This window comes from Littorina saxatilis, linkage group LG14, assembly GCF_037325665.1.
Source record: "Littorina saxatilis isolate snail1 linkage group LG14, US_GU_Lsax_2.0, whole genome shotgun sequence".
NCBI lineage: Eukaryota > Metazoa > Mollusca > Gastropoda > Littorinimorpha > Littorinidae > Littorina > Littorina saxatilis.
Window position 1 is genome coordinate 18618549 of NC_090258.1, and position 10000 is coordinate 18628548.

At 40.7% G+C, this 10000-nt stretch overlaps 1 protein-coding gene across 2 annotated transcripts in view; it reads left to right on the forward strand.

Annotated features, from left to right (window-relative positions):
* The first annotated feature begins 1763 nt into the window (after positions 1 to 1763).
* The window catches only part of LOC138947286 (platelet binding protein GspB-like), a 54220-nt gene continuing 45983 nt past the window's right edge, over positions 1764 to 10000 (forward strand). Inside the window, exons 1-2 of one of the 2 annotated variants that reach the window (XM_070318733.1) lie at positions 1764 to 1984; positions 6453 to 6667. The gene's annotated coding sequence lies outside the window, so the exon portion shown is untranslated. Of the gene's footprint in view, positions 1985 to 6452; positions 6668 to 8985; positions 9288 to 10000 lie in introns of those variants that run through there. The other variant, XM_070318732.1, reaches the window with a different exon arrangement.

Consider the following 10000-nt stretch of genomic DNA (forward strand, 5'->3'; position numbering starts at 1 on the left):
GTACACCAACTCGCATCGGTAATCGTCTTGTCTATCTGTGTGCTTGGCAAATAGACGAAGCCCGGATATATTTCTGTCTCTGCATGGGTTGTGAAAGAGTGAATAGTCGCATGTCACCTTTGCATGATTTTCATATTTTTACATTTTCCTAAAGAGTGTTTCATGCTCTGTCCAGTGGTGAAAACTGTTTTTAGAAAAGAGCGAAAACTTTTCGAGTTATGATATAAGCCTGTGACTAAGGTGACCCTCACACTTTTACCACAGTCCCCCCGGACTTATATTAAGCCTAGCGCAGAACCGCGGCGCGAGGTGACATGCGACTCATTCCGTGGTGGAGGGTCACATATCACGTGGGAAAGTTTGCCTCCATAAAAGCAAGAGTATTCACTCTTCCACAACACGTACAAACCCAACCGTGAGAGTTATTTCCAAAAATCGTGAATTGGACTTTGTTTGGCACCAGTAGTCGGCGAAACGCCAAAGCTTACTTCAAATCAGCGCCGGAAATGTTGTCTTCATTTTTCGTCCACATAGACATCAAGTTGTTGTTTTGAGTCTTCCCACGGAAAACGGAAGTTAAGAGCAAGGAATACCTTAGTTTTCAAAAAATGGTCGACACTTGTATGGCTATTTAGTCTTGTTTGCCGCAGTAAAAAGAAAATACAACAATACAACAATACAAAAAACCAAAAAGCAAAAAACTAAAAACTTGACTAAATGTCAAAACAACAACATTCTAGCACTGATGCGGTGGGCAAGCGTGCACTGTTTCGTTTTCTTCTCGCATGTTTATGGAAGACAGGTAGGCCTACCACCAAACCCGAAACAGGCTGGCATCAGCGGCATTGCTGCCATGCAGCAGTGCCAAGCACTCGGTCACTCAGGCATAATGCTTACAGTACATTACTGTGCAGTCGGCAAGCGTCTAGCGGAAACAGGCAGAAGCCGCACGCTTATGACACTGCCAGGAATAAACAGAACACAAACAAGCAACGAACACACGCACGAGTATCAAGAAATCATTGCAGTCAGACAGACTGGCTTCTGGTCCACTGATCTGAAAATCAGTGTTCTGGTCTTAACCACAGGCCGGGTGGTAATACTATGGGAGTATGACTGCATGTCATTTGGCAGTACAAAAGATCAATCATTATTTGAATAATTAGTTTTCTGAATTTTCGAAATCATATAGAGCGATTTATTATTGTTATTATCATTTGTTAGCGAAAAGACGGGGTGGGGGGTTAAATTGTTACAGTAATTATCGCCCCGTTTCGACGGGGCCGTTCGTTATGTCGTTCAGCCTTTTAATTCTAGTCATTTTACCCCATGAAAGTAACCACCTGATCAAAGTCTCTGCATCTTGGCGGAATAATCGACTCGACCAACCTTGCAGCAGACAAACAAGCATCCAGCCAACCAACCAATTTCCCAGCCGAGGAAGACTAAGCAATTTTGACTTGACAGAATGGTTCTGACGGCCTAACAAAGCACAAACAATGACTACTCATATTTTCAGTCCGGATAGGTCCAATGCAACTGACTTTCTATTTTTCCCTATGAGGCTCGGAACAACACTGCTACTGATGGTGTTATAGGCAAGCTGCTACATATAGTTTACGGTCCCAACTAATTTACATAGTAAGGATTTGGGTGCCTGTGGTGCATGGCCAGAAGTTGGGCTGTTATCAGCCAACAGTTTTATTTCTGGCGCTCGTAACACCACATTAACCAGTATATTTTTCTCTCCCTCTCTCGCTCGTTCTCTCCCTCTTGCCTGCCAGTAGAGTATGGGGTAAAGGACAAAATCACTGCTTATAGACTTCTTTCAGCGTAGAATTTAGAAACCTGCTTGTGAAAACTCTGCCGAAAGTGATAGTTGGGGCTTATTTTTGTGGTTTCGTCAAGTGGAAAATGTTGGAAAATATATCTTCGTCAGCGTTCAACCCGGACAAGTGTGTGTATGGATTTCTGATTTTCGAGGGTAAGTTGACATTGTGAATACGGTATATTTTGTATAACACCGACAGTTCCTATGATCGCCGAAATGATCATGAAAATGACGATGACGACAACATCCTTATATACTTTAAAGGCATATGACTGTACTCGATGACTATACACGCTAATTGCTTTACCAACAGCTGGAGACATGCTAAATTAAGTTCCCTGCAAAATATTGTGGTCTAGGACCCCTTCAATGTTGAGATATGTTAATTTTCATTTTGATCTGGATCGTCCTATTTATAGATTTGGCAACACATGTAACGTTGATGCAAGGGAGCTAACACCGCGGCTTTGTTGACATCCTCACTTTTTCAGAGGCTAGAACAAGCTGTAATGCATGTATTATGGTCCGCGCATGGTGACATATCGTCATTATTATGGTCTTATGGTGCGTTTGACATCGATTATGGGCAAACTACACTTTGTAAACACGGGAGCGCGTACATATGCCTTTAATATCCACGTACTGAGGTAAGACTGCTCTGTTGGTGACAAAAAAAGCGTGTGATTATGTCATGGATGTTCAAGCCTCTTCTCACTTGACACTGCAGCTCAGTTCTTTACAGCAGTGAGGAGAAAAACAATAAATAAGAAAGAAAAGACAAGTCGCGTCAGGCGAAATTACTACATTTAGTCAAGCTGTGGAACTCACAGAATGAAACTGAACGTAGTCCGCCGCTAGTGCAAAAGGCAGTGAAAGTGACGAGCCTGTTTGGCGCGGCAGCGGTTGCGCTGTGCTTCATAGCACGCTTTACTGTACCTCTCTTCGTTTTAACTTTCTGAGCGTGTTTTTAATCCAAACATATCATATCTATATGTTTTTGGAATCAGGAACCGACAAGGAATAAGATGAAAGTGTTTTTAAATCGATTTCGGAAATTTGATTTTGATAATAATTTTTATATTTTTAATTTTCAGACCTTGTTTTTAATCCGAATATAACATATTTATATGTTTTTAGAATCAGAAAATGATGAAAAATAAGATGAACGTAAATTTGGATCGTTTTATAAAAAAATAATTTTAATTACAATTTTCAGATTTTTAATGACCAAAGTCATTAATTAATTTTTAAGCCACCAAGCTGAAATGCAATACCGAAGTCCGGCCTTCGTCGAAGATTGCTTGGCCAAAATTTCAATCAATTTGATTGAAAAATGAGGGTGTGACAGTGCCGCCTCAACTTTTACAAAAAGCCAGATATGACGTCATCAAAGACATTTATCGAAAAAATGAAAAAAAGTCCGAGGATGTCATACCCAGGAACTCTCATGTCAAATTTCATAAAGATCGGTCCAGTAGTTTACTCTCAATCGCTCTACACACACACACGCACACATACACCACGACCCTCGTCTCGATTCCCCCCTCTACGTTAAAACATTTAGTCAAAACTTGACTAAATGTAAAAAGAAAGAGAAAGAAAAAGAAAAACAAGAAAGAAAGAAAGAAAGAAAGAAAGAAAGAAGGTCATTTTTAGAAAGTAAGCTTTCAAGCAAACATCTAAACGACAGACACAACTTTGGTATAAAACAATAAATCAAAAGTAAAAGAAGAAGATTTTTCTTTCATTTCTTGTCAAATATTTACTTTTTTTTTAAAAGATAAAAAAATGTGTACCCTGAATTACGTCTGAAGTCAGCATTCTCTTGCACTGTTATAACTGCGCTGTCGAAATCGCATGGGTCAAAGACAAATATGCTGGAAATGTTTTTCCAGATAAAGAAAACATCTTAGCGTGAGAATTTATGAGCCAGACTGATTATGCTGAATAACAATTTCGTTACGGACTTTTCAAGTGTTCGCTCCAGCGTCCGCATTTTTTGCCCGGCTTAAAAATGGTTATTATCGTTACTTCCAACCATGATTCTGTGTAGAGCATCAGCTTTATGGAATTCTTGCGCCCTGTGGAAGATAGATAAGCCTGGAGGGCTAGAAGGAACGTATGGATCGCAGACGTGGTGACTTGACTGACATATATTTAGCTTTTGCACACAGACAAAAGTAAAACACGTTGTGTTAGTTTTCGCAGATATATGAAGGTTGGATTGTAAACTTCCAACATTACAATACAGTTGATGAAACAAAAATCATCCAAAAAATCAACAACGACAAAAACGAACTAACGAATAAACAAGCAAACATAAAAACAAGCACGCAAACAAGCGAACAAACAGACACGCGCCAACAAGAAGACACTGTGACACACACAAAAACAAGCAAGCAAAAACTGTAAAATAGCAAACAAGATCAAGCAACAACGTTCTAAACAAACACGTAACATACACACAGACAGACACACACAGACACAGACTCACACGCACTTACGCAGCCCCCCCCCCACACGCACACATACACGCACTTTGGTACACACACACACACACACACACACAGACAGACAGACACACACACACACACACGCACTTAGGTACACTCACACACACACACACACACACACACACTGACACACAAACACACACACACACACTCACACACACACACACACACACACACACACACACACACACATTCACCATCAAAAGAAAAAGAAGAAGAAGAAGGAAGCCAGCACGATAGCTTGATGAAAGGGTAATTGGCGCCTCAGCAGGTAAAGAGATAAAGCCATGGCGGGGCAGGTCCCTGCCAGGAATACTTCACACGGGAAGAGGAACGAATGCAGGTGCATCTGACCCAGCTGAAGGTTTTTTCCCTTAAAGATACCTTCCTGGTTTGCCTAGTGAAATACCGTGTAAATCATCACAGATCCGACAGGTTTTACCTGAATTACAACCTTCCACTGTGACACACTTACACACAAAATGTACAACCTTGCTGTTACTGTAGGATAACGTCATCTTTCCACGTGGATACATATACAACAACTTAATTATATTGCTGTCTGTACGGAGTGGGATTCTTTGGGCAAATTAATTTTGTAACTAACACCAATGTTGATCCAGGGACGGCCAAATCTCAAGATGTTTACTTGTCAGCCGGGCGACTCGAGTAACTTCAAGAAAGTCACTAGCCCGGCAGAAATGTCGCTGGCCTGGTACATACCACAGTTGATCTGAGTGTTTATATGACTTTAAAACTCAATATTACAACCAAATAACGTGTTGCATTTGACCAGACTTTTCACTGACCAGTCGGGCGAGTTTCTCGGCGGTTTTTACTAGCCCGGCGGATGTTTTACTCGCCCCTGTTGATCTTTGCAAATATTTCAGCTAGATATTTTTAATCTACACAGAAAGCAGCCTAATGCTGCTGATTTTCGTCATGTGATCGAATCTATACTCTCATCCCTCGGTCCCGGATAGCCATAATAACAATAACCAACCAACCAACCAGCCAACCAACCAAACAAACAACCAACCAACCAACCAGCCAACCAACCAACCAACCAACCAACCAACCAACCAACCAACCAACCAACCAACTCTGATCCCATGGATGCTGTCTTTGCAGAGTGGGATTTTTTAATTCTTTTATTGAAGTTATTTTATTACTCACACCTTTATGAGACTTATTCGACTGCAAATGTCCACTTTACACAAGAAATAAAGCGACGCCGTAAATTTTCGGTAGGTGGCCGAGTCGAAGGATTGTTTCCTTCCATGGCTTCCGTCTGTGCAGAGTGGAATATTTTTGATAGTTCAATTGCGTTACTAAAACCAATGGGTAATCTGCTGAATTAATAATAATAATCAATAAATAAATATAGGTTACACACTCCGAGTTCTAAATATCGTGCTTATTTTCCCTGGGGTCGATTTTCAGGTATTACCGAACCTCTGGCGAGGTAATACCTGGAAATCTACCCGAGGGAAAATATGCACGATATTTAGGACGAGGTGTGTAAGCTTTTTATCCCATGACTCCGACGTTTTCATTAAAAAAAACCACCACTTTTTGACACAAACTCTGCGAGTGCCTGTTTTCTGCTGGCCAAACCTTCAGCGACCGCAAATCGTGTCATCAAGTTCATGGGCGAAACGAGAAGCGAACGTTAGCAGTTTTGTCTGTTTCAGATTTGTGTATTACATTAAAATTAGGGGTTTTTTTCTCGCAAAAAGGAGCACTAACCTACACTGACAATACAACTGTAAAGTGGCCCTGTTTGAGAAACTGCCAGAAACACTGCGTGTCACTCAAGCATGCCAAATGCTTGCTGCACTCTTCTGCCTAAAGAGTTTTTCACATGTTTACAGTAGACTGCACAGCACACAGTCTCTAACGGAACATTGTGGGGGCTGGTGCTATTTACTTTTCATGTGATAATCTTTTTGCTTGGATGAAAACAAATCTTGTCGATTTGAATTCTGCTTATTCATTTTTTTTTTAAATGTATCTCTTTCTTTGCTTTTGTTCTGTTTGTTTCATTTGTTTCTTTGCTTTTTACAAAATTTAGTGTACAACCTTATTTTTTCTCAATTTATTTTCAGCATGCATCATGAACTGACACAAAACTGCTGCAGTGGCTGCAGGAGCTGATGTTGTCAATATATATACACGAGTGACCGCTCTTTGGTCTGACGTCACGCCTGGAAAAGGCATGCCTTACCCCTGCTTGACAACATATCTCGGCAGTCTGAACAACAGAGCAGAACACACGAAAGAGATACACAAGTTCGGATCTCCAAAACGCCATTTCGAATTTGTGAGTACATGTATCTCTTTTCGCTAGTCATTCAAAAAAAACCAGAAGAGGAAAATGCATGCACAATTTAGAAACCGTTTTTCTTCTTCTTCTGCGTCCTATATTATGACCGTAAATCCTCAGATCGGTGGCTGCCATATAGTCCGCAGTCTTCTGTAGATCGGCAGCAGGTCCCCAGAGCTTGGTGGCCAGGCTGGTGTCTTCCGGCCAGTAGTGCTGGCGTTCTGTCTCCAGGTGTGGGCTTGTTTGTAGAACGTGCTCAGGGGTTTGTTCCTCTGAGCTGCACTCACATTTGGCTGTGTCCCAGTCTCTTCATGTGTTTTTTCAGTCCACAGTGACCAGTGCGCAGACGAAGAATGGTGGTCTGGCTTCTTCTGTCAAGTTTGTTGATTTGGTTTTCCTGTGGGTTGTGGTTGTTCTTTGTTCTTCAAAAATCGGTCTAATAATGTTTTTACATTTAGTCAAGTTTTGGTGGTGGTGGTGGTGGTGTGTGTGTGTGTGTGTGTGTGTGTGTGTGTGTGTGTGTGTGTGTGTGTGTGTGTGTGTGTGTGTGTGTGTGTGGCTGTGTGGCTGTGTGTGTGTGTGTGTGTGTGTGGATCGATTAAGAAAAAAACTACTGGACCGATCTTAATGAGACTTTACATATTAAATAGTTCCTGAGAATGATATCCCCATCCGTTTTTACATTTAGTCAAGTTTTAACATAGAGGGGGGAATCGAGACGAGGGTCGTGGTGGATGTGTGTGTGTGTGTGTGTGTGTGTGTGTGTGTGTGTGTGTGTGTGTGTGTGTGTGTGTGTCTGTGTGTGTGTGTGTGTGTGTGTAGAGCGATTCAGACTAAACTACTGGGCCGATCTTTATGAAATGTGACATGAGAGTTCCTGGGTATGATATCCCCGGACGTTTTTTTCATTTTTTCGATAAATACCTTTGATGACGTCATATCCGGCTTTTTGTAAAAGTTGAGGCGGCTCTGTCACACCCTCATTTTTCAATTAAATTGATTGACATTTTGGCAAAGCAATCTTCGACGAAGGCCGGGGTTTGGTTATTGCATTTCAGCTTGGTGGCTTAAAAACTAATGAGTGAGTTTGGTCATTAAAAATCGGAAACTTCTAATTAAAATTATTTTTTTTATTAAACGACCCAAAAACAATTTCATCTTATTCTTCGTCATTTTCTGATTCCAAAAACATATACATATGTTATATTTGGATTAAAAACAAGTTCTGAAAATTAAAAATATAAAAATTATGATCAAAATTAAATTTTCGAAATCGTTTTAAAAACTATTTCATCTTATTCCTTGTCGGTTCCTGATTCCAAAAACATATAGATATGATATGTTTGGATTAAAAACACGCTCAGAAAGTTAAAACGAAGAGAGGTACAGTAAAGCACAGCGCAATCGCTACCGCGCCAAACAGGCTCGTCACTTTCGCTGCCTTTTGCACTAGCGGCGGACTACGTTCAGTTTCATTCTGTGAGTTTCACAGCTTGACTAAATGTAGTAATTTCGCCTTACGCGACTTGTTTTTTTCTCTCCAGAGTTTGATTAGTCAACTTAGACCATATGATGGTGTGGGAACAAAGAAAAGAGAACGTGTTTAGACTTGGAACAGATAACATAACAAAAGTAACAACTGGACCTTTCAGTCACACCAACCAGACGGGCGCAGAGCCTTGGTGGTAAGACGTCGGCCTCCTAATCGGGAGGTCGTGAGTTCGAATCCCGGTCGCTGCCGCCTGGTGGGTTGAGAGTGGATATTTTTCCGATCTCCCAGGTCAACTTATGTGCAGACCTGCTAGTGACTTAACCCCCTTCGTGTGTACACGCAAGCACAAGACCAAGTGCGCACGGAAAAGATCCTGCAATCCATGCCAGAGTTCGGTGGGTTATAGAAACACGAAAATACCCAGGATGCCTCCCCTGAAATTGGCATATGCTGCCAGAATGGCGGGGTAAAAACGGTCATACACGTAAAATTCCACTCGTGCTAAAAACATGAGTGAACGTGACGAGGGAGTCTAACCCCATGAACGAAGAAGAAGAAGTCACGCCAAGCAAGATCAAAAATCTTGACTTGCATTTTTTGAAGGCAGGAAAAGGGAGATAACAATGACGCAGAAGAGCGCACTTGACACTTATTACCTCATACCACCGCAACATTCTGGAACATAGCCAAACAACATGCAACCCCTTGAGGGACAAACCAGAGACACAAGAACACAACATCGTTTGTGAATACTCGTACACGCATCCTTCTGGGCTAATCTGAACAGAACGTCTGAAATTAATCAGATAAATTTATCCATCAGAAGGAAAGCGCAGTTGGGTATACAATTCATATTCATCATCGCTTATTTAACAAGTCAGCCCTGTGGCTGGAAGGGATAAAGCAAGGGAGAGAAATAACACGAGGAGTAAAGGTGAGGGGTTGTCTACTCCTGTGCATGTTGTGGTGTGTTTCTGTGTGTAGATGTTATTTTGGATGCCGCTGCTAAGACTGCGCTTAGCTTTCAACTGGGATGCAGGACCAAAGTTTCGTTTTCGAAGTTAAAAAAAAAAAAAAATCCGAACTCTGTGTTTATGTTTGCTTGTTTGGTGGAATTCTCACAAGGTGAGTACATGTTTGCTTTTTTTTTTTTTTTTTTTTAAATGGGAGACAAATATGACGTGTCCACATCAACGTTTGTTTTGTGATCGTTACTTTTTATATTTAGTCAAGTTTTGACTAAATATTTTAACGTAGAGGGGGGAATCGAGACGAGGGTCGTGGTGTATGTGTGTGTGTCTGTCTGTCTGTCTGTCTGTCTGTCTGTCTGTCTGTCTGTCTGTGTGTGTGTGTGTGTGTAGAGCGATTCAGACCAAACTACTGGACCGATCTTTATGAAATTTTACATGAGAGTTCCTGGGATTGATATCCCCGAACGTTTTTTTTCATTTTTTTGATAAATTTCTTTGATGACGTCATATCCGGCTTTTCGTGAAAGTTGAGGCGGCACTGTCACGCTCTCATTTTTCAACCAAATTGGTGGAAATTTTGGTCAAGTAATCTTCGACGAAGCCCGGACTTCGGTATTGCATTTCAGCTTGGTGGCTTAAAAATTAATTAATGACTTTGGTCATTAAAAATCAAAAAATTGTAAAAAAAAATAAAAATTTATAAAACGATCCAAATTTACGTTCATCTTATTTTCCATCATTTTCTGATTCCAAAAACATATAAATATGTTGTATTTGGATTAAACACAAGCTCTGAAAATTAAATATATAAAATTTATTATCAAAATTAAATTGTCGAAATCAATTTAAAAACACTTTCATCTTATT